Source organism: Oncorhynchus mykiss, chromosome 20 (genome assembly GCF_057628025.1).
Source record: "Oncorhynchus mykiss isolate SJ-2025 chromosome 20, ASM5762802v1, whole genome shotgun sequence".
In the NCBI taxonomy this organism is placed as follows: domain Eukaryota; kingdom Metazoa; phylum Chordata; class Actinopteri; order Salmoniformes; family Salmonidae; genus Oncorhynchus; species Oncorhynchus mykiss.
The window spans coordinates 5,837,083-5,857,082 of record NC_143041.1 but is presented as its reverse complement, the minus strand read 5'-3'; the positions used below and the strand labels follow the sequence as shown (position 1 = coordinate 5,857,082).

The following is a 20,000-nucleotide window of genomic DNA, read 5'->3' as shown; positions in this document are numbered from 1 at the left end:
GGAGACCGCCTCGGAATACCAGGTGCTGTAAGCTTTTTGTCACTGCCTTGTGGAATTTCAACTCTTTGTCCGTTTTTTCCCACAAGGCTGAAATATGTGCCCTCGCTTTGAAATAAGTAAGCAAGGTTAGTTTGTATTTCATCCAACAATCTGTGCTACAAATTATGGCTACAGTATATGCAATTTCTTCCACTTTTTGAGTGACACAAAGATGCTTATCTAAATGGTGAAAATGCAACAGCTGTTAATCAGGCTCACTTTGACTTTACATAGTGCACCAAGAGATTGTTTCTCACTTACGGCCACACCGGCCTGAGTACGCCTGATCTCGACCGATCTCGGAAGCTAAGCAGGGTCGGGCCTGGTTAGTACTTGGATGGGAGACCGCCTGGGAATACCAGGTGCTGTAAGCTTTTTGTCACTGCCTTGTGGAATTTCAACTCTTTGTCCGTTTTTTCCCACAAGGCTGAAATATGTGCCCTCGCTTTGAAATAAGTAAGCAAGGTTAGTTTGTATTTCATCCAACAATCTGTGCTACAAATTATGGCTACAGTATATGCAATTTCTTCCACTTTTTGAGATTGCCTTTCGCTTACGGCCACACCGGCCTGAGTACGCCTGATCTCGTCCGATCTCGGAAGCTAAGCAGGGTCGGGCCTGGTTAGTACTTGGATGGGAGACCGCCTGGGAATACCAGGTGCTGTAAGCTTTTTGTCACTGCCTTGTGGAATTTCAACTCTTTGTCCGTTTTTTCCCACAAGGCTGAAATATGTGCCCTCGCTTTGAAATAAGTAAGCAAGGTTAGTTTGTATTTCATCCAACAATCTGTGCTACAAATTATGGCTACAGTATATGCAATTTCTTCCACTTTTTGAGTGACACAAAGATGCTTATCTAAATGGTGGAAATGCAACAGCTGTTAATCAGGCTCACTTTGACTTTACATAGTGCACCAAGAGATAGTTTCTCGCTTACGGCCACACCGGCCTGAGTACGCCTGATCTCGTCCGATCTCGGAAGCTAAGCAGGGTCGGGCCTGGTTAGTACTTGGATGGGAGACCGCCTGGGAATACCAGGTGCTGTAAGCTTTTTGTCACTGCCTTGTGGAATTTCAACTCTTTGTCCGTTTTTTCCCACAAGGCTGAAATATGTGCCCTCGCTTTGAAATAAGTAAGCAAGGTTAGTTTGTATTTCATCCAACAATCTGTGCTACAAATTATGGCTACAGTATATGCAATTTCATCCACTTTTTGAGATTGCCTTTCGCTTACGGCCACACCGGCCTGAGTACGCCTGATCTCGTCCGATCTCGGAAGCTAAGCAGGGTCGGGCCTGGTTAGTACTTGGATGGGAGACCGCCTGGGAATACCAGGTGCTGTAAGCTTTTTGTCACTGCCTTGTGGAATTTCAACTCTTTGTCCGTTTTTTCCCACAAGGCTGAAATATGTGCCCTCGCTTTGAAATAAGTAAGCAAGGTTAGTTTGTATTTCATCCAACAATCTGTGCTACAAATTATGGCTACAGTATATGCAATTTCTTCCACTTTTTGAGATTGCCTTTCGCTTACGGCCACACCGGCCTGAGTACGCCTGATCTCGTCCGATCTCGGAAGCTAAGCAGGGTCGGGCCTGGTTAGTACTTGGATGGGAGACCGCCTGGGAATACCAGGTGCTGTAAGCTTTTTGTCACTGCCTTGTGGAATTTCAACTCTTTGTCCGTTTTTTCCCACAAGGCTGAAATATGTGCCCTCGCTTTGAAATAAGTAAGCAAGGTTAGTTTGTATTTCATCCAACAATCTGTGCTACAAATTATGGCTACAGTATATGCAATTTCTTCCACTTTTTGAGATTGCCTTTCGCTTACGGCCACACCGGCCTGAGTACGCCTGATCTCGTCCGATCTCGGAAGCTAAGCAGGGTCGGGCCTGGTTAGTACTTGGATGGGAGACCGCCTGGGAATACCAGGTGCTGTAAGCTTTTTGTCACTGCCTTGTGGAATTTCAACTCTTTGTCCGTTTTTTCCCACAAGGCTGAAATATGTGCCCTCGCTTTGAAATAAGTAAGCAAGGTTAGTTTGTATTTCATCCAACAATCTGTGCTACAAATTATGGCTACAGTATATGCAATTTCTTCCACTTTTTGAGTGACACAAAGATGCTTATCTAAATGGTGGAAATGCAACAGCTGTTAATCAGGCTCACTTTGACTTTACATAGTGCACCAAGAGATAGTTTCTCGCTTACGGCCACACCGGCCTGAGTACGCCTGATCTCGTCCGATCTCGGAAGCTAAGCAGGGTCGGGCCTGGTTAGTACTTGGATGGGAGACCGCCTGGGAATACCAGGTGCTGTAAGCTTTTTGTCACTGCCTTGTGGAATTTCAACTCTTTGTCCGTTTTTTCCCACAAGGCTGAAATATGTGCCCTCGCTTTGAAATAAGTAAGCAAGGTTAGTTTGTATTTCATCCAACAATCTGTGCTACAAATTATGGCTACAGTATATGCAATTTCTTCCACTTTTTGAGATTGCCTTTCGCTTACGGCCACACCGGCCTGAGTACACCTGATCTCGTCTGATCTCGGAAGCTAAGCAGGGTCGGGCCTGGTTAGTACTTGGATGGGAGACCGCCTGGGAATACCAGGTGCTGTAAGCTTTTTGTCACTGCCTTGTGGAATTTCAACTCTTTGTCCGTTTTTTCCCACAAGGCTGAAATATGTGCCCTCGCTTTGAAATAAGTAAGCAAGGTTAGTTTGTATTTCATCCAACAATCTGTGCTACAGTATATGCAATTTCTTCCACTTTTTGAGTGACACAAAGATGCTTATCTAAATGGTGAAAATGCAACAGCTGTTAATCAGGCTCACTTTGACTTTACATAGTGCAGCAAGAGATTGTTTCTCGCTTACGGCCACACCGGCCTGAGTACGCACCTGTTGATGGGTAATTGACGCACGTGTGAGTGATTGCGCTGAGACTGAGTGTTTGCTCTAGAGAGTTTGTTTTGAGCTTTTTGAAGTACAATTTCTTTTTGTAAATTGATTAAGTTAGATTTATAGTTTGGGGTTGTTCCCCGGCAGCATATTGCTGTTTGGGGGACTTTCCTCCTGTCGTTATTCGGATGGATACAATGGCTTTGACCAACGCTGGAAAAAAGACTACGAACAAAGGAAACATGGATAATGGCGCTGCAGCAAGACAGGCGCAAAAATATGAAAAGAATTTAACAGTGGCTGTTGAAATTATGGGAGAAGAGAAGATTACAATGATGGAGGTATTGAGAGGGATTAAAGAAGTTTGTGGACTGGTCTGCGGCTGTCGGGTCAAAGATGAAAAGCGATTTGAAGTGACGCTGTCAAGTGCGAGAGGGAAAGAAAAACTGATGGATGGATTTAAAATCCGGAGCTGTCGAATCATGGCAAAGGATCTATCGCTGGATGAGATGGTTGTATCCTTCTTAAACCTCCCAGTATATATTACAGACGAGGACATCACAGAGCGGCTAAGAGCATGGGGTGTGTCTGCTATATCGCCGGTGAAAAGGCGCTACTGGCCGGGGACGGACATTGCTGATGGGACGCGCTTCTGTAAAGTTAGGTTCACAGACACTGTGCGCTCGTTGCCATATTCTGCCAAATTTGAAACGTTGGAAGGGGCTGAGTACTTCAGAGTAATACACGATCGGCAGGTCAAGGTCTGTAGGCTGTGTATCCAGCCAGGGCACGTACTACGAGAGTGCCCTGATTTCGTATGTCATAAGTGTGGTGAGCAGGGGCATTACGCACGAGAGTGCAATGGGAGGAGAGAGCGAGGTTGTGTTGGATGCGGGAGGGGTGTAGCGCAGTGCTCCTGTCCCCATGGGGAAGGTGCTCAGGACTGGGCATCACAGGATTTCAGCGCAAATAGTGTCGTGGAGGAGAACGAGGTGGAGGAAGCTGGGGAGGAAATTGGCATGAGTGAGCAACCCCAGGGAGAGAAGGAGGACGAAGAACAGAGGCAGCCAGAGGAGGAAGTGGAGACGGAGCCTTGTACTGAAGGAAGGGAGGCACCCAAAGATGGAGGGATAAGCTCAAGCCTAGACGATGTAGAGTTGGAGGGCGATCCTCGTGGAGAGGGGGGCTCCTCTAGGGAGGTGGATACTGCAAGGGATGACTCTCGCAAACGTAAAGAGTCTGAAGAAGAGCTGTCGGAGGAAGAGTTGGAGTACATACAATCAATGCGTTGGGATAGTAAAAGGAACAGGATAACCAAGAAGAAAAAGAAGAAAAAAGATCAATCATGATGGACTGGATTCATCCCCTCTTTATAGTCATAATGGTGAGAGTTGTATCTATTAACACCAATGGACTTCGTAGCAAAGAAAAGCTAGAGCTGGTGTTGGAAGCCTTCTCTGCGGATATATTATGTCTTCAGGAGACCCATTGGACTGAGCCGTATATGGATAATGTAAGGCAGAGATGGAATGGACTAATGTACGTGAGTAATGGTACTGTGCGGGCATGTGGGGTAGCTATTTTGGTAAAACATGACGTTGTGTCTAACTTAAATTTGTTATGTGCTGACACTGTGGGTCGAATGGTGGGAGTGGGTTTCACTTATCAAGATATGGAGTACTCGTTGTACAATGTCTATGCTCCTAATAATGAAATTGAGAGGAGGGTTATGTTTATGTCTATGGGAGGATTATGTGGGAAAAACTGTTTGCTTGTTGGGGATTTTAATGTATGGATGGATAGGCTAGATGCCTCAAGTAGCGCACATTTTAGCTCTGACTCATCTCGGGGAGTGCTATTAAGGCTAATGAGGGATGAGGATTGGGTGGATATATGGAGGGAGAGGAATCCAGATAAGCGGGTGTTCTCTCGAAGACAAGTGGTGAGGGGTGAGCTCAAGCAGTCACGTATAGATTTGTGTCTCACTCATAGAGAGGTTGCGCACTTGGTTGTGGGGGTAAAGTATTCACACACATTTTTTAGTGACCATGATGCTCTGCTTTTCAGGCTGGGTGCATCAGGGGAGGGGAGGGGGGGTGGTTTGTGGTGTCTTAATGCCAGTATGCTGAAGGATGAGGTGTTTAGGGCAGCAGTGAAAGAGTGTGTGAATGACGCCGTGTCAGATCCTTTATTTGAGTCGGATGTGAGTGTGTGGTGGGAAGGATTAAAAGGGGAGTTCAAGCGGCTGGCAATATCTAGTGCAAGACGGGCAAATGTGACAAGGAGGAGGGAGGAGGGGATTCTTAAATCTCGCCTGTTATTGGAGTTAGAAAAGGTAGAAAACTGCCCAGGCTATGATGTGACAGAGTACCTGAGGGTGAGGGAGGAGTTGAGGGTCGTAGAGAGGCACAGGTGCATGGGGGCAGTGGTGAGGAGTAGAGCACAGTATGTGGTGGAGGGGGAGAGAAATACTGCTTTTTTCCTGGGGTTAGAAAGGAGGAAGCAGGAAAGGAGTTTTCTAACTGAGCTGATAAATGAGAGGGGGGAGAGGGTGACAGATCTGGAAGGAATTTTGAATACAGTGCATTCTTTTTATAAGGGCTTATTTACGTCGGGTGGGGTAGATGAAGTGTGTATGAGAAGAGTGCTAGACGCAGTAGAGGCTAGGGTGTCGACTGAGGATGTAGAGATGTGTGATGCTGATTTTACATTGGCAGAGGTTAAAGCTGCCATATTGGGCCTGAACTTGAATAAGAGCCCGGGTTCAGATGGTCTTACTGCAGAGTTTTACCGTGAGTTTAGTGACATACTGGCCCCACTAATGCTGCGTGTGTATGTGTGTATGGAGGAGAAGAGGGTAGTCCCTGAATCTTTAGCTATGGGTGTGTTGACTGTGTTATACAAAGGGAAGGGGAGCAGACTGAAATTAGAGAACTACAGACCAATAACCCTTTTGAACTCCGACAATAAGGTGCTTGCGAAGATAATGGCTAATAGGTTGAATAAGGTGATGGGAAGCATCATAGCACCTACTCAGGCCTATGGAGTTCCGGGGCGGGATGTAGTGGACACCCTCTGCACTATCCGGGATGTGGTGAAGCAGATGGGGGAGGTGGGTGGGGCGGTGCTCTGTCTAGATCTGAATAAAGCCTTTGATCGGGTGGAGCATCGGTTCCTGTTAGAGGCCTTGGAAAGATTTGGGTTCGGGCCTCGTCTTAAAGGATGGGTGAAGCTTTTGTATGGGTCAGCGTGCAGTGTCGTGAAATGTAATGGTGTGCTGACTGATCCTTTTCCCCTGGGCAGGTCTGTTAGGCAGGGTTGTCCATTGTCTGCACTACTATACAGCGTCTCAGTAGAGCCTTTAGCGGCGTTTGTAAAGCGGAATGGAGGAGTGCATGGAGTGGACCTCCCGGGGGGAGGCGTCAGTGTACTGCATCATTATGCTGATGACACCACCTGTACTTTGCGGGATGGAGAGAGTGTGAATTGTCTGATGAAGTGTTTTGATGTGTATGGGAGAGCTTCTGGGGCTAAGGTGAATGTAGAAAAGTCTCAAATGTTATGTGCTGATGATACTGTTATGTCTACATGTAACATTCCTTTTAAGACTGTTAAGGGGCATGTGAGAATTTTGGGTGTGAATATTGGGGTAGATGAGCGGGAGGCGAGGGACTTAACTTGGACAGGGGTGATTAATAAAATAAAGACGACTCTGAATTACTGGAAACAAAGGAAATTAAAATTGAGGGGGAAAGTGGTTGTGGTGAATGCATTGTTAATGTCAAAATGTGTGTATACCTTAGGGGTTATGGACATGCCTGTATGGGCTCTGAAGGGAATTAATAATTTAATGTCTGATTTCCTGTGGGGTGGGAAGGGGGTGAAGATTGCTCATGATGTAATGATAGCAGATTATGATAGGGGTGGTTTGAGATTAATAGATCTGGAGGTGAAGTTAAAAGCCATGAGGGTGAAGAGAGTACAACGGTTTTTGTATGGGGAGGAGGGTCAGGGGTGGAAGGAGTTTTTCAGGCATTGGTTGCATAGGAGTGGAGGTTGTGGAGATTATGGGTTGTTAATGTGTTTCAAGCCCAGCATGTATGCAGAGGTGCCTGAGTTTTATCAGGAGGTGTTCAGGGCCTGGGCGGAGTTCTTACCGCAAGTAAGTTATGAGTGTGACTCTATTGGGGTGATTTTGAATATACCAGTTTTTCTGAACCCAATGCTGAAATCAGAGGGAAAGATGCTGGAGAGTAAGGTAATAATGAAGGCGGGTATGATAAGACTGAGGGACTTTAGGTATGAGGTGGTGCCAGGGTTCCTGCCTGAGCAGGCGATCGTAGATACTGTCTGGGGGGTAGATGAGGATGTCAGGAAAGGGATGGTGTTGAGAATGTATGATAGGATAAAGGAGTGTGTTCCAGGGGAGTGGGTGAGGCTGTTGGACAATCATTTGAGTAATGGAGTCTTAGAGACCTTGCCTGTGTTGCAGGTGAAATGTGGGGAGAAAATGCAAGCCTTATCCTCTACCCAGGTGAGGGCCGTATACTGGGCGCTTATTACCAGGAAGGTCAGGGCGCCTGCATCGGAGAAAGTGTGGAGGCAAGTTTTTCCAGGGATGGAAGTTGAGAGGTTGTGGGAAAACATGGTAGTGAGGCTCAATAGTATTGAATGTACCCATTTTGATTTTATGTTGAGGCACAACCGTGTTTTTACCAAGGTGGTGTTACATCAGGTAGACAGGTCAGTGTCTCGTGTGTGTGATGTATGCACAGACAAAGATGAAAATCTGATGCACATGATGTTTGAATGTGTTGATGTAGCTGGGTTCCATGTGAGGTTGAGGGACATGTTAGAAAGGTACTGGGGAGAAGAGTTAATGGGTGGGGTTGATTGGAGGTGTTTGGTATTGTTTGGAGTGGGTCAGCATGTGAAGGGGGGGAATATTGTATTATTGAATTTTTTGCTGTCACATGCAAGGTATGCAGTATATATAAGGAGGAACTTTGCAAGGTTTGAGGAAAAGAGGGTGACAGTGTGGAAGGTGTTTGAAGGCTTGGTAAGGAAGGATGTAGGATTGATGTATAGGTCTAAGCAGGAGGATTTTGAGAGGGTGTTTATGAAGGATTGTGGATTTATTGCTGTGGGGGAGGATGGTGGATTGGTGTATGGGTTTTGATGTGTAACATTTTGGAGATTTCAGTACAAATTTGAAAGAATTGTTTTGAGAATGTCTTAGTTTCTACTTGATAAGGAGGTGCTTTGAACACTCTCTATTCTTGTGGAATGTGGTTTAGCAAAGTATTGTATGCAATGGTAGTATAATTTGAGTTTTGGTATTTGAATTTCTCTATTTTTGATTTGATAGGGGGTGAATTGTTTGCCTGCCAATGTCAAGTATTGTGTTGATTAAAATGGTTTGTGTAGATAAAATTTGTATATCATGTAAAATAAGAATTTTTATAATAAAAAAAAAAAAAAAAAAAAAAAAAGTACGCCTGATCTCGTCCGATCTCGGAAGCTAAGCAGGGTCGGGCCTGGTTAGTACTTGGATGGGAGACCGCCTGGGAATACCAGGTGCTGTAAGCTTTTTGTCACTGCCTTGTGGAATTTCAACTCTTTGTCCGTTTTTTCCCACAAGGCTGAAATATGTGCCCTCGCTTTGAAATAAGTAAGCAAGGTTAGTTTGTATTTCATCCAACAATCTGTGCTACAAATTATGGCTACAGTATATGCAATTTCTTCCACTTTTTGAGATTGCCTTTCGCTTACGTCCACACCGGCCTGAGTACGCCTGATCTCGTCCGATCTCGGAAGCTAAGCAGGGTCGGTCCTGGTTAGTACTTGGATGGGAGACCGCCTGGGAATACCAGGTGCTGTAAGCTTTTTGTCACTGCCTTGTGGAATTTCAACTCTTTGTCCGTTTTTTCCCACAAGGCTGAAATATGTGCCCTCGCTTTGAAATAAGTAAGCAAGGTTAGTTTGTATTTCATCCAACAATCTGTGCTACAAATTATGGCTACAGTATATGCAATTTCTTCCACTTTTTGAGATTGCCTTTCGCTTACGGCCACACCGGCCTGAGTACGCCTGATCTCGTCCGATCTCGGAAGCTAAGCAGGGTCGGGCCTGGTTAGTACTTGGATGGGAGACCGCCTGGGAATACCAGGTGCTGTAAGCTTTTTGTCACTGCCTTGTGGAATTTCAACTCTTTGTCCGTTTTTTCCCACAAGGCTGAAATATGTGCCCTCGCTTTGAAATAAGTAAGCAAGGTTAGTTTGTATTTCATCCAACAATCTGTGCTACAAATTATGGCTACAGTATATGCAATTTCTTCCACTTTTTGAGATTGCCTTTCGCTTACGGCCACACCGGCCTGAGTACGCCTGATCTCGTCCGATCTCGGAAGCTAAGCAGGGTCGGGCCTGGTTAGTACTTGGATGGGAGACCGCCTGGGAATACCAGGTGCTGTAAGCTTTTTGTCACTGCCTTGTGGAATTTCAACTCTTTGTCCGTTTTTTCCCACAAGGCTGAAATATGTGCCCTCGCTTTGAAATAAGTAAGCAAGGTTAGTTTGTATTTCATCCAACAATCTGTGCTACAAATTATGGCTACAGTATATGCAATTTCTTCCACTTTTTGAGATTGCCTTTCGCTTACGGCCACACCGGCCTGACTACGCCTGATCTCGTCCGATCTCGGAAGCTAAGCAGGGTCGGGCCTGGTTAGTACTTGGATGGGAGACCGCCTGGGAATACCAGGTGCTGTAAGCTTTTTGTCACTGCCTTGTGGAATTTCAACTCTTTGTCCGTTTTTTCCCACAAGGCTGAAATATGTGCCCTCGCTTTGAAATAAGTAAGCAAGGTTAGTTTGTATTTCATCCAACAATCTGTGCTACAAATTATGGCTACAGTATATGCAATTTCTTCCACTTTTTGAGTGACACAAAGATGCTTATCTAAATGGTGAAAATGCAACAGCTGTTAATCAGGCTCACTTTGACTTTACATAGTGCACCAAGAGATTGTTTCTCGCTTACGGCCACACCGGCCTGAGTACGCCTGATCTCGTCCGATCTCAGAAGCTAAGCAGGGTCGGGCCTGGTTAGTACTTGGATGGGAGACCGCCTGGGAATACCAGGTGCTGTAAGCTCTTTGTCACTGCCTTGTGGAATTTCAACTCTTTGTCCGTTTTTTCCCACAAGGCTGAAATATGTGCCCTCGCTTTGAAATAAGTAAGCAAGGTTAGTTTGTATTTCATCCAACAATCTGTGCTACAAATTATGGCTACAGTATATGCAATTTCTTCCACTTTTTGAGTGACACAAAGATGCTTATCTAAATGGTGAAAATGCAACAGCTGTTAATCAGGCTCACTTTGACTTTACATAGTGCACCAAGAGATTGTTTCTCGCTTACGGCCACACCGGCCTGAGTACGCCTGATCTCGTCTGATCTCGGAAGCTAAGCAGGGTCGGGCCTGGTTAGTACTTGGACGGGAGACCGCCTGGGAATACCAGGTGCTGTAAGCTTTTTGTCACTGCCTTGTGGAATTTCAACTCTTTGTCTGTTTTTTCCCACAAGGCTGAAATATGTGCCCTCGCTTTGAAATAAGTAAGCAAGGTTAGTTTGTATTTCATCCAACAATCTGTGCTACAAATTATGGCTACAGTATATGCAATTTCTTCCACTTTTTGAGATTGCCTTTCGCTTACGGCCACACCGGCCTGAGTACGCCTGATCTCGTCTGATCTCGGAAGCTAAGCAGGGTCGGGCCTGGTTAGTACTTGGATGGGAGACCGCCTGGGAATACCAGGTGCTGTAAGCTTTTTGTCACTGCCTTGTGGAATTTCAACTCTTTGTCCGTTTTTTCCCACAAGGCTGAAATATGTGCCCTCGCTTTGAAATAAGTAAGCAAGGTTAGTTTGTATTTCATCCAACAATCTGTGCTACAAATTATGGCTACAGTATATGCAATTTCTTCCACTTTTTGAGATTGCCTTTCGCTTACGGCCACACCGGCCTGAGTACGCCTGATCTCGTCCGATCTCGGAAGCTAAGCAGGGTCGGGCCTGGTTAGTACTTGGATGGGAGACCGCCTGGGAATACCAGGTGCTGTAAGCTTTTTGTCACTGCCTTGTGGAATTTCAACTCTTTGTCCGTTTTTTCCCACAAGGCTGAAATATGTGCCCTCGCTTTGAAATAAGTAAGCAAGGTTAGTTTGTATTTCATCCAACAATCTGTGCTACAAATTATGGCTACAGTATATGCAATTTCTTCCACTTTTTGAGTGACACAAAGATGCTTATCTAAATGGTGAAAATGCAACAGCTGTTAATCAGGCTCACTTTGACTTTACATAGTGCAGCAAGAGATTGTTTCTCGCTTACGGCCACACCGGCCTGAGTACGCCTGATCTCGTCTGATCTCGGAAGCTAAGCAGGGTCGGGCCTGGTTAGTACTTGGACGGGAGACCGCCTGGGAATACCAGGTGCTGTAAGCTTTTTGTCACTGCCTTGTGGAATTTCAACTCTTTGTCCGTTTTTTCCCACAAGGTTGAAATATGTGCCCTCGCTTTGAAATAAGTAAGCAAGGTTAGTTTGTATTTCATCCAACAATCTGTGCTACAGTATATGCAATTTCTTCCACTTTTTGAGTGACACAAAGATGCTTATCTAAATGGTGAAAATGCAACAGCTGTTAATCAGGCTCACTTTGACTTTACATAGTGCAGCAAGAGATTGTTTCTCGCTTACGGCCACACCGGCCTGAGTACGCCTGATCTCGTCTGATCTCGGAAGCTATGCAGGGTCGGGCCTGGTTAGTACTTGGATGGGAGACCGCCTGGGAATACCAGGTGCTGTAAGCTTTTTGTCACTGCCTTGTGGAATTTCAACTCTTTGTCTGTTTTTTCCCACAAGGCTGAAATATGTGCCCTCGCTTTAAAATAAGTAAGCAAGGTTAGTTTGTATTTCATCCAACAATCTGTGCTACAAATTATGGCTACAGTATATGCAATTTCTTCCACTTTTTGAGATTGCCTTTTGCTTACGGCCACACCGGCCTGAGTACACCTGATCTCGTCTGATCTCGGAAGCTAAGCAGGGTCGGGCCTGGTTAGTACTTGGATGGGAGACCGCCTGGGAATACCAGGTGCTGTAAGCTTTTTGTCACTGCCTTGTGGAATTTCAACTCTTTGTCCGTTTTTTCCCACAAGGTTGAAATATGTGCCCTCGCTTTGAAATAAGTAAGCAAGGTTAGTTTGTATTTCATCCAACAATCTGTGCTACAGTATATGCAATTTCTTCCACTTTTTGAGTGACACAAAGATGCTTATCTAAATGGTGAAAATGCAACAGCTGTTAATCAGGCTCACTTTGACTTTACATAGTGCAGCAAGAGATTGTTTCTCGCTTACGGCCACACCGGCCTGAGTACGCCTGATCTCGTCTGATCTCGGAAGCTAAGCAGGGTCGGGCCTGGTTAGTACTTGGACGGGAGACCGCCTGGGAATACCAGGTGCTGTAAGCTTTTTGTCACTGCCTTGTGGAATTTCAACTCTTTGTCCGTTTTTTCCCACAAGGTTGAAATATGTGCCCTCGCTTTGAAATAAGTAAGCAAGGTTAGTTTGTATTTCATCCAACAATCTGTGCTACAAATTATGGCTACAGTATATGCAATTTCTTCCACTTTTTGAGTGACACAAAGATGCTTATCTAAATGGTGAAAATGCAACAGCTGTTAATCAGGCTCACTTTGACTTTACATAGTGCAGCAAGAGATTGTTTCTCGCTTACGGCCACACCGGCCTGAGTACGCCTGATCTCGTCTGATCTCGGAAGCTAAGCAGGGTCGGGCCTGGTTAGTACTTGGACGGGAGACCGCCTGGGAATACCAGGTTCTGTAAGCTTTTTGTCACTGCCTTGTGGAATTTCAACTCTTTGTCCGTTTTTTCCCACAAGGTTGAAATATGTGCCCTCGCTTTGAAATAAGTAAGCAAGGTTAGTTTGTATTTCATCCAACAATCTGTGCTACAAATTATGGCTACAGTATATGCAATTTCTTCCACTTTTTGAGTGACACAAAGATGCTTATCTAAATGGTGAAAATGCAACAGCTGTTAATCAGGCTCACTTTGACTTTACATAGTGCAGCAAGAGATTGTTTCTCGCTTACGGCCACACCGGCCTGAGTACGCCTGATCTCGTCTGATCTCGGAAGCTAAGCAGGGTCGGGCCTGGTTAGTACATGGACGGGAGACCGCCTGGGAATACCAGGTGCTGTAAGCTTTTTGTCACTGCCTTGTGGAATTTCAACTCTTTGTCCGTTTTTTCCCACAAGGTTGAAATATGTGCCCTCGCTTTGAAATAAGTAAGCAAGGTTAGTTTGTATTTCATCCAACAATCTGTGCTACAAATTATGGCTACAGTATATGCAATTTCTTCCACTTTTTGAGTGACACAAAGATGCTTATCTAAATGGTGAAAATGCAACAGCTGTTAATCAGGCTCACTTTGACTTTACATAGTGCAGCAAGAGATTGTTTCTCGCTTACGGCCACACCGGCCTGAGTACGCCTGATCTCGTCTGATCTCGGAAGCTAAGCAGGGTCGGGCCTGGTTAGTACTTGGACGGGAGACCGCCTGGGAATACCAGGTGCTGTAAGCTTTTTGTCACTGCCTTGTGGAATTTCAACTCTTTGTCCGTTTTTTCCCACAAGGTTGAAATATGTGCCCTCGCTTTGAAATAAGTAAGCAAGGTTAGTTTGTATTTCATCCAACAATCTGTGCTACAGTATATGCAATTTCTTCCACTTTTTGAGTGACACAAAGATGCTTATCTAAATGGTGAAAATGCAACAGCTGTTAATCAGGCTCACTTTGACTTTACATAGTGCAGCAAGAGATTGTTTCTCGCTTACGGCCACACCGGCCTGAGTACGCCTGATCTCGTCTGATCTCGGAAGCTATGCAGGGTCGGGCCTGGTTAGTACTTGGATGGGAGACCGCCTGGGAATACCAGGTGCTGTAAGCTTTTTGTCACTGCCTTGTGGAATTTCAACTCTTTGTCTGTTTTTTCCCACAAGGCTGAAATATGTGCCCTCGCTTTAAAATAAGTAAGCAAGGTTAGTTTGTATTTCATCCAACAATCTGTGCTACAAATTATGGCTACAGTATATGCAATTTCTTCCACTTTTTGAGATTGCCTTTTGCTTACGGCCACACCGGCCTGAGTACACCTGATCTCGTCTGATCTCGGAAGCTAAGCAGGGTCGGGCCTGGTTAGTACTTGGATGGGAGACCGCCTGGGAATACCAGGTGCTGTAAGCTTTTTGTCACTGCCTTGTGGAATTTCAACTCTTTGTCCGTTTTTTCCCACAAGGTTGAAATATGTGCCCTCGCTTTGAAATAAGTAAGCAAGGTTAGTTTGTATTTCATCCAACAATCTGTGCTACAAATTATGGCTACAGTATATGCAATTTCTTCCACTTTTTGAGTGACACAAAGATGCTTATCTAAATGGTGAAAATGCAACAGCTGTTAATCAGGCTCACTTTGACTTTACATAGTGCAGCAAGAGATTGTTTCTCGCTTACGGCCACACCGGCCTGAGTACGCCTGATCTCGTCTGATCTCGGAAGCTAAGCAGGGTCGGGCCTGGTTAGTACTTGGACGGGAGACCGCCTGGGAATACCAGGTTCTGTAAGCTTTTTGTCACTGCCTTGTGGAATTTCAACTCTTTGTCCGTTTTTTCCCACAAGGTTGAAATATGTGCCCTCGCTTTGAAATAAGTAAGCAAGGTTAGTTTGTATTTCATCCAACAATCTGTGCTACAAATTATGGCTACAGTATATGCAATTTCTTCCACTTTTTGAGTGACACAAAGATGCTTATCTAAATGGTGAAAATGCAACAGCTGTTAATCAGGCTCACTTTGACTTTACATAGTGCAGCAAGAGATTGTTTCTCGCTTACGGCCACACCGGCCTGAGTACGCCTGATCTCGTCTGATCTCGGAAGCTAAGCAGGGTCGGGCCTGGTTAGTACATGGACGGGAGACCGCCTGGGAATACCAGGTGCTGTAAGCTTTTTGTCACTGCCTTGTGGAATTTCAACTCTTTGTCCGTTTTTTCCCACAAGGTTGAAATATGTGCCCTCGCTTTGAAATAAGTAAGCAAGGTTAGTTTGTATTTCATCCAACAATCTGTGCTACAAATTATGGCTACAGTATATGCAATTTCTTCCACTTTTTGAGTGACACAAAGATGCTTATCTAAATGGTGAAAATGCAACAGCTGTTAATCAGGCTCACTTTGACTTTACATAGTGCAGCAAGAGATTGTTTCTCGCTTACGGCCACACCGGCCTGAGTACGCCTGATCTCGTCTGATCTCGGAAGCTAAGCAGGGTCGGGCCTGGTTAGTACTTGGACGGGAGACCGCCTGGGAATACCAGGTGCTGTAAGCTTTTTGTCACTGCCTTGTGGAATTTCAACTCTTTGTCCGTTTTTTCCCACAAGGTTGAAATATGTGCCCTCGCTTTGAAATAAGTAAGCAAGGTTAGTTTGTATTTCATCCAACAATCTGTGCTACAGTATATGCAATTTCTTCCACTTTTTGAGTGACACAAAGATGCTTATCTAAATGGTGAAAATGCAACAGCTGTTAATCAGGCTCACTTTGACTTTACATAGTGCAGCAAGAGATTGTTTCTCGCTTACGGCCACACCGGCCTGAGTACGCACCTGTTGATGGGTAATTGACGCACGTGTGAGTGATTGCGCTGAGACTGAGTGTTTGCTCTAGAGAGTTTGTTTTGAGCTTTTTGAAGTACAATTTCTTTTTGTAAATTGATTAAGTTAGATTTATAGTTTGGGGTTGTTCCCCGGCAGCATATTGCTGTTTGGGGGACTTTCCTCCTGTCGTTATTCGGATGGATACAATGGCTTTGACCAACGCTGGAAAAAAGACTACGAACAAAGGAAACATGGATAATGGCGCTGCAGCAAGACAGGCGCAAAAATATGAAAAGAATTTAACAGTGGCTGTTGAAATTATGGGAGAAGAGAAGATTACAATGATGGAGGTATTGAGAGGGATTAAAGAAGTTTGTGGACTGGTCTGCGGCTGTCGGGTCAAAGATGAAAAGCGATTTGAAGTGACGCTGTCAAGTGCGAGAGGGAAAGAAAAACTGATGGATGGATTTAAAATCCGGAGCTGTCGAATCATGGCAAAGGATCTATCGCTGGATGAGATGGTTGTATCCTTCTTAAACCTCCCAGTATATATTACAGACGAGGACATCACAGAGCGGCTAAGAGCATGGGGTGTGTCTGCTATATCGCCGGTGAAAAGGCGCTACTGGCCGGGGACGGACATTGCTGATGGGACGCGCTTCTGTAAAGTTAGGTTCACAGACACTGTGCGCTCGTTGCCATATTCTGCCAAATTTGAAACGTTGGAAGGGGCTGAGTACTTCAGAGTAATACACGATCGGCAGGTCAAGGTCTGTAGGCTGTGTATCCAGCCAGGGCACGTACTACGAGAGTGCCCTGATTTCGTATGTCATAAGTGTGGTGAGCAGGGGCATTACGCACGAGAGTGCAATGGGAGGAGAGAGCGAGGTTGTGTTGGATGCGGGAGGGGTGTAGCGCAGTGCTCCTGTCCCCATGGGGAAGGTGCTCAGGACTGGGCATCACAGGATTTCAGCGCAAATAGTGTCGTGGAGGAGAACGAGGTGGAGGAAGCTGGGGAGGAAATTGGCATGAGTGAGCAACCCCAGGGAGAGAAGGAGGACGAAGAACAGAGGCAGCCAGAGGAGGAAGTGGAGACGGAGCCTTGTACTGAAGGAAGGGAGGCACCCAAAGATGGAGGGATAAGCTCAAGCCTAGACGATGTAGAGTTGGAGGGCGATCCTCGTGGAGAGGGGGGCTCCTCTAGGGAGGTGGATACTGCAAGGGATGACTCTCGCAAACGTAAAGAGTCTGAAGAAGAGCTGTCGGAGGAAGAGTTGGAGTACATACAATCAATGCGTTGGGATAGTAAAAGGAACAGGATAACCAAGAAGAAAAAGAAGAAAAAAGATCAATCATGATGGACTGGATTCATCCCCTCTTTATAGTCATAATGGTGAGAGTTGTATCTATTAACACCAATGGACTTCGTAGCAAAGAAAAGCTAGAGCTGGTGTTGGAAGCCTTCTCTGCGGATATATTATGTCTTCAGGAGACCCATTGGACTGAGCCGTATATGGATAATGTAAGGCAGAGATGGAATGGACTAATGTACGTGAGTAATGGTACTGTGCGGGCATGTGGGGTAGCTATTTTGGTAAAACATGACGTTGTGTCTAACTTAAATTTGTTATGTGCTGACACTGTGGGTCGAATGGTGGGAGTGGGTTTCACTTATCAAGATATGGAGTACTCGTTGTACAATGTCTATGCTCCTAATAATGAAATTGAGAGGAGGGTTATGTTTATGTCTATGGGAGGATTATGTGGGAAAAACTGTTTGCTTGTTGGGGATTTTAATGTATGGATGGATAGGCTAGATGCCTCAAGTAGCGCACATTTTAGCTCTGACTCATCTCGGGGAGTGCTATTAAGGCTAATGAGGGATGAGGATTGGGTGGATATATGGAGGGAGAGGAATCCAGATAAGCGGGTGTTCTCTCGAAGACAAGTGGTGAGGGGTGAGCTCAAGCAGTCACGTATAGATTTGTGTCTCACTCATAGAGAGGTTGCGCACTTGGTTGTGGGGGTAAAGTATTCACACACATTTTTTAGTGACCATGATGCTCTGCTTTTCAGGCTGGGTGCATCAGGGGAGGGGAGGGGGGGTGGTTTGTGGTGTCTTAATGCCAGTATGCTGAAGGATGAGGTGTTTAGGGCAGCAGTGAAAGAGTGTGTGAATGACGCCGTGTCAGATCCTTTATTTGAGTCGGATGTGAGTGTGTGGTGGGAAGGATTAAAAGGGGAGTTCAAGCGGCTGGCAATATCTAGTGCAAGACGGGCAAATGTGACAAGGAGGAGGGAGGAGGGGATTCTTAAATCTCGCCTGTTATTGGAGTTAGAAATGGTAGAAAACTGCCCAGGCTATGATGTGACAGAGTACCTGAGGGTGAGGGAGGAGTTGAGGGTCGTAGAGAGGCACAGGTGCATGGGGGCAGTGGTGAGGAGTAGAGCACAGTATGTGGTGGAGGGGGAGAGAAATACTGCTTTTTTCCTGGGGTTAGAAAGGAGGAAGCAGGAAAGGAGTTTTCTAACTGAGCTGATAAATGAGAGGGGGGAGAGGGTGACAGATCTGGAAGGAATTTTGAATACAGTGCATTCTTTTTATAAGGGATTATTTACGTCGGGTGGGGTAGATGAAGTGTGTATGAGAAGAGTGCTAGACGCAGTAGAGGCTAGGGTGTCGACTGAGGATGTAGAGATGTGTGATGCTGATTTTACATTGGCAGAGGTTAAAGCTGCCATATTGGGCCTGAACTTGAATAAGAGCCCGGGTTCAGATGGTCTTACTGCAGAGTTTTACCGTGAGTTTAGTGACATACTGGCCCCACTAATGCTGCGTGTGTATGTGTGTATGGAGGAGAAGAGGGTAGTCCCTGAATCTTTAGCTATGGGTGTGTTGACTGTGTTATACAAAGGGAAGGGGAGCAGACTGAAATTAGAGAACTACAGACCAATAACCCTTTTGAACTCCGACAATAAGGTGCTTGCGAAGATAATGGCTAATAGGTTGAATAAGGTGATGGGAAGCATCATAGCACCTACTCAGGCCTATGGAGTTCCGGGGCGGGATGTAGTGGACACCCTCTGCACTATCCGGGATGTGGTGAAGCAGATGGGGGAGGTGGGTGGGGCGGTGCTCTGTCTAGATCTGAATAAAGCCTTTGATCGGGTGGAGCATCGGTTCCTGTTAGAGGCCTTGGAAAGATTTGGGTTCGGGCCTCGTCTTAAAGGATGGGTGAAGCTTTTGTATGGGTCAGCGTGCAGTGTCGTGAAATGTAATGGTGTGCTGACTGATCCTTTTCCCCTGGGCAGGTCTGTTAGGCAGGGTTGTCCATTGTCTGCACTACTATACAGCGTCTCAGTAGAGCCTTTAGCGGCGTTTGTAAAGCGGAATGGAGGAGTGCATGGAGTGGACCTCCCGGGGGGAGGCGTCAGTGTACTGCATCATTATGCTGATGACACCACCTGTACTTTGCGGGATGGAGAGAGTGTGAATTGTCTGATGAAGTGTTTTGATGTGTATGGGAGAGCTTCTGGGGCTAAGGTGAATGTAGAAAAGTCTCAAATGTTATGTGCTGATGATACTGTTATGTCTACATGTAACATTCCTTTTAAGACTGTTAAGGGGCATGTGAGAATTTTGGGTGTGAATATTGGGGTAGATGAGCGGGAGGCGAGGGACTTAACTTGGACAGGGGTGATTAATAAAATAAAGACGACTCTGAATTACTGGAAACAAAGGAAATTAAAATTGAGGGGGAAAGTGGTTGTGGTGAATGCATTGTTAATGTCAAAATGTGTGTATACCTTAGGGGTTATGGACATGCCTGTATGGGCTCTGAAGGGAATTCATAATTTAATGTCTGATTTCCTGTGGGGTGGGAAGGGGGTGAAGATTGCTCATGATGTAATGATAGCAGATTATGATAGGGGTGGTTTGAGATTAATAGATCTGGAGGTGAAGTTAAAAGCCATGAGGGTGAAGAGAGTACAACGGTTTTTGTATGGGGAGGAGGGTCAGGGGTGGAAGGAGTTTTTCAGGCATTGGTTGCATAGGAGTGGAGGTTGTGGAGATTATGGGTTGTTAATGTGTTTCCAGCCCAGCATGTATGCAGAGGTGCCTGAGTTTTATCAGGAGGTGTTCAGGGCCTGGGCGGAGTTCTTACCGCAAGTAAGTTATGAGTGTGACTCTATTGGGGTGATTTTGAATATACCAGTTTTTCTGAACCCAATGCTGAAATCAGAGGGAAAGATGCTGGAGAGTAAGGTAATAATGAAGGCGGGTATGATAAGACTGAGGGACTTTAGGTATGAGGTGGTGCCAGGGTTCCTGCCTGA

General features: G+C 45.6%; 21 non-coding genes and 8 pseudogenes across 21 annotated transcripts in view; all 29 read left to right on the top strand.

The window, feature by feature from the left end:
• The window catches only part of LOC149973806 (5S ribosomal RNA), a 119-nt gene extending 85 nt beyond the window's left edge, over nucleotides 1-34 (top strand). Inside the window, exon 1 of the ribosomal RNA XR_016489611.1 lies at nucleotides 1-34. This exon is cut by the window's left edge and continues 85 nt beyond it. This is a non-coding gene — a ribosomal RNA (5S ribosomal RNA).
• A 260-nt stretch (nucleotides 35-294) lies between these two features.
• Nucleotides 295-413, top strand: LOC149973805 (5S ribosomal RNA; annotated as a pseudogene).
• A 177-nt stretch (nucleotides 414-590) lies between these two features.
• Nucleotides 591-709, top strand: LOC149973804 (5S ribosomal RNA). Its single transcript, XR_016489780.1, has one exon. It is a non-coding gene; the product is annotated as a 5S ribosomal RNA (ribosomal RNA).
• Nucleotides 710-969: 260 nt separating this feature from the next.
• On the top strand, nucleotides 970-1,088 carry LOC149973803 (5S ribosomal RNA). The gene has a single exon (XR_016489779.1). It is a non-coding gene; the product is annotated as a 5S ribosomal RNA (ribosomal RNA).
• Nucleotides 1,089-1,265: 177 nt separating this feature from the next.
• LOC149973802 (5S ribosomal RNA) lies at nucleotides 1,266-1,384 on the top strand. Its single transcript, XR_016489778.1, has one exon. It is a non-coding gene; the product is annotated as a 5S ribosomal RNA (ribosomal RNA).
• Nucleotides 1,385-1,561: 177 nt separating this feature from the next.
• On the top strand, nucleotides 1,562-1,680 carry LOC118962580 (5S ribosomal RNA). Its single transcript, XR_005049919.2, has one exon. It is a non-coding gene; the product is annotated as a 5S ribosomal RNA (ribosomal RNA).
• A 177-nt stretch (nucleotides 1,681-1,857) lies between these two features.
• Nucleotides 1,858-1,976, top strand: LOC118962509 (5S ribosomal RNA). The gene has a single exon (XR_005049848.1). It is a non-coding gene; the product is annotated as a 5S ribosomal RNA (ribosomal RNA).
• Nucleotides 1,977-2,236: 260 nt separating this feature from the next.
• LOC118962581 (5S ribosomal RNA) lies at nucleotides 2,237-2,355 on the top strand. The gene has a single exon (XR_005049920.2). It is a non-coding gene; the product is annotated as a 5S ribosomal RNA (ribosomal RNA).
• A 177-nt stretch (nucleotides 2,356-2,532) lies between these two features.
• LOC118963440 (5S ribosomal RNA) lies at nucleotides 2,533-2,651 on the top strand. Its single transcript, XR_005050616.2, has one exon. It is a non-coding gene; the product is annotated as a 5S ribosomal RNA (ribosomal RNA).
• A 6,043-nt stretch (nucleotides 2,652-8,694) lies between these two features.
• On the top strand, nucleotides 8,695-8,813 carry LOC118954769 (5S ribosomal RNA; annotated as a pseudogene).
• A 177-nt stretch (nucleotides 8,814-8,990) lies between these two features.
• On the top strand, nucleotides 8,991-9,109 carry LOC118954566 (5S ribosomal RNA). Its single transcript, XR_005044672.1, has one exon. It is a non-coding gene; the product is annotated as a 5S ribosomal RNA (ribosomal RNA).
• Nucleotides 9,110-9,286: 177 nt separating this feature from the next.
• On the top strand, nucleotides 9,287-9,405 carry LOC118954567 (5S ribosomal RNA). Its single transcript, XR_005044673.1, has one exon. It is a non-coding gene; the product is annotated as a 5S ribosomal RNA (ribosomal RNA).
• A 177-nt stretch (nucleotides 9,406-9,582) lies between these two features.
• LOC118954369 (5S ribosomal RNA) lies at nucleotides 9,583-9,701 on the top strand. Its single transcript, XR_005044497.2, has one exon. It is a non-coding gene; the product is annotated as a 5S ribosomal RNA (ribosomal RNA).
• Nucleotides 9,702-9,961: 260 nt separating this feature from the next.
• LOC149973801 (5S ribosomal RNA) lies at nucleotides 9,962-10,080 on the top strand. Its single transcript, XR_016489770.1, has one exon. It is a non-coding gene; the product is annotated as a 5S ribosomal RNA (ribosomal RNA).
• A 260-nt stretch (nucleotides 10,081-10,340) lies between these two features.
• LOC149973800 (5S ribosomal RNA) lies at nucleotides 10,341-10,459 on the top strand. The gene has a single exon (XR_016489617.1). It is a non-coding gene; the product is annotated as a 5S ribosomal RNA (ribosomal RNA).
• Nucleotides 10,460-10,636: 177 nt separating this feature from the next.
• On the top strand, nucleotides 10,637-10,755 carry LOC149973799 (5S ribosomal RNA). Its single transcript, XR_016489828.1, has one exon. It is a non-coding gene; the product is annotated as a 5S ribosomal RNA (ribosomal RNA).
• A 177-nt stretch (nucleotides 10,756-10,932) lies between these two features.
• On the top strand, nucleotides 10,933-11,051 carry LOC149973798 (5S ribosomal RNA). The gene has a single exon (XR_016489777.1). It is a non-coding gene; the product is annotated as a 5S ribosomal RNA (ribosomal RNA).
• A 260-nt stretch (nucleotides 11,052-11,311) lies between these two features.
• On the top strand, nucleotides 11,312-11,430 carry LOC149973797 (5S ribosomal RNA). The gene has a single exon (XR_016489615.1). It is a non-coding gene; the product is annotated as a 5S ribosomal RNA (ribosomal RNA).
• Nucleotides 11,431-11,677: 247 nt separating this feature from the next.
• On the top strand, nucleotides 11,678-11,796 carry LOC149973796 (5S ribosomal RNA; annotated as a pseudogene).
• Nucleotides 11,797-11,973: 177 nt separating this feature from the next.
• On the top strand, nucleotides 11,974-12,092 carry LOC149973795 (5S ribosomal RNA). Its single transcript, XR_016489775.1, has one exon. It is a non-coding gene; the product is annotated as a 5S ribosomal RNA (ribosomal RNA).
• A 247-nt stretch (nucleotides 12,093-12,339) lies between these two features.
• On the top strand, nucleotides 12,340-12,458 carry LOC149973794 (5S ribosomal RNA). Its single transcript, XR_016489614.1, has one exon. It is a non-coding gene; the product is annotated as a 5S ribosomal RNA (ribosomal RNA).
• A 260-nt stretch (nucleotides 12,459-12,718) lies between these two features.
• Nucleotides 12,719-12,837, top strand: LOC149973793 (5S ribosomal RNA; annotated as a pseudogene).
• Nucleotides 12,838-13,097: 260 nt separating this feature from the next.
• On the top strand, nucleotides 13,098-13,216 carry LOC149973792 (5S ribosomal RNA; annotated as a pseudogene).
• A 260-nt stretch (nucleotides 13,217-13,476) lies between these two features.
• LOC118950801 (5S ribosomal RNA) lies at nucleotides 13,477-13,595 on the top strand. The gene has a single exon (XR_005042728.2). It is a non-coding gene; the product is annotated as a 5S ribosomal RNA (ribosomal RNA).
• A 247-nt stretch (nucleotides 13,596-13,842) lies between these two features.
• Nucleotides 13,843-13,961, top strand: LOC118950755 (5S ribosomal RNA; annotated as a pseudogene).
• A 177-nt stretch (nucleotides 13,962-14,138) lies between these two features.
• LOC118962757 (5S ribosomal RNA) lies at nucleotides 14,139-14,257 on the top strand. Its single transcript, XR_005050079.2, has one exon. It is a non-coding gene; the product is annotated as a 5S ribosomal RNA (ribosomal RNA).
• A 260-nt stretch (nucleotides 14,258-14,517) lies between these two features.
• On the top strand, nucleotides 14,518-14,636 carry LOC118962756 (5S ribosomal RNA; annotated as a pseudogene).
• Nucleotides 14,637-14,896: 260 nt separating this feature from the next.
• On the top strand, nucleotides 14,897-15,015 carry LOC118954712 (5S ribosomal RNA; annotated as a pseudogene).
• Nucleotides 15,016-15,275: 260 nt separating this feature from the next.
• On the top strand, nucleotides 15,276-15,394 carry LOC118962766 (5S ribosomal RNA). The gene has a single exon (XR_005050088.2). It is a non-coding gene; the product is annotated as a 5S ribosomal RNA (ribosomal RNA).
• Nucleotides 15,395-20,000: the final 4,606 nt, after the last annotated feature.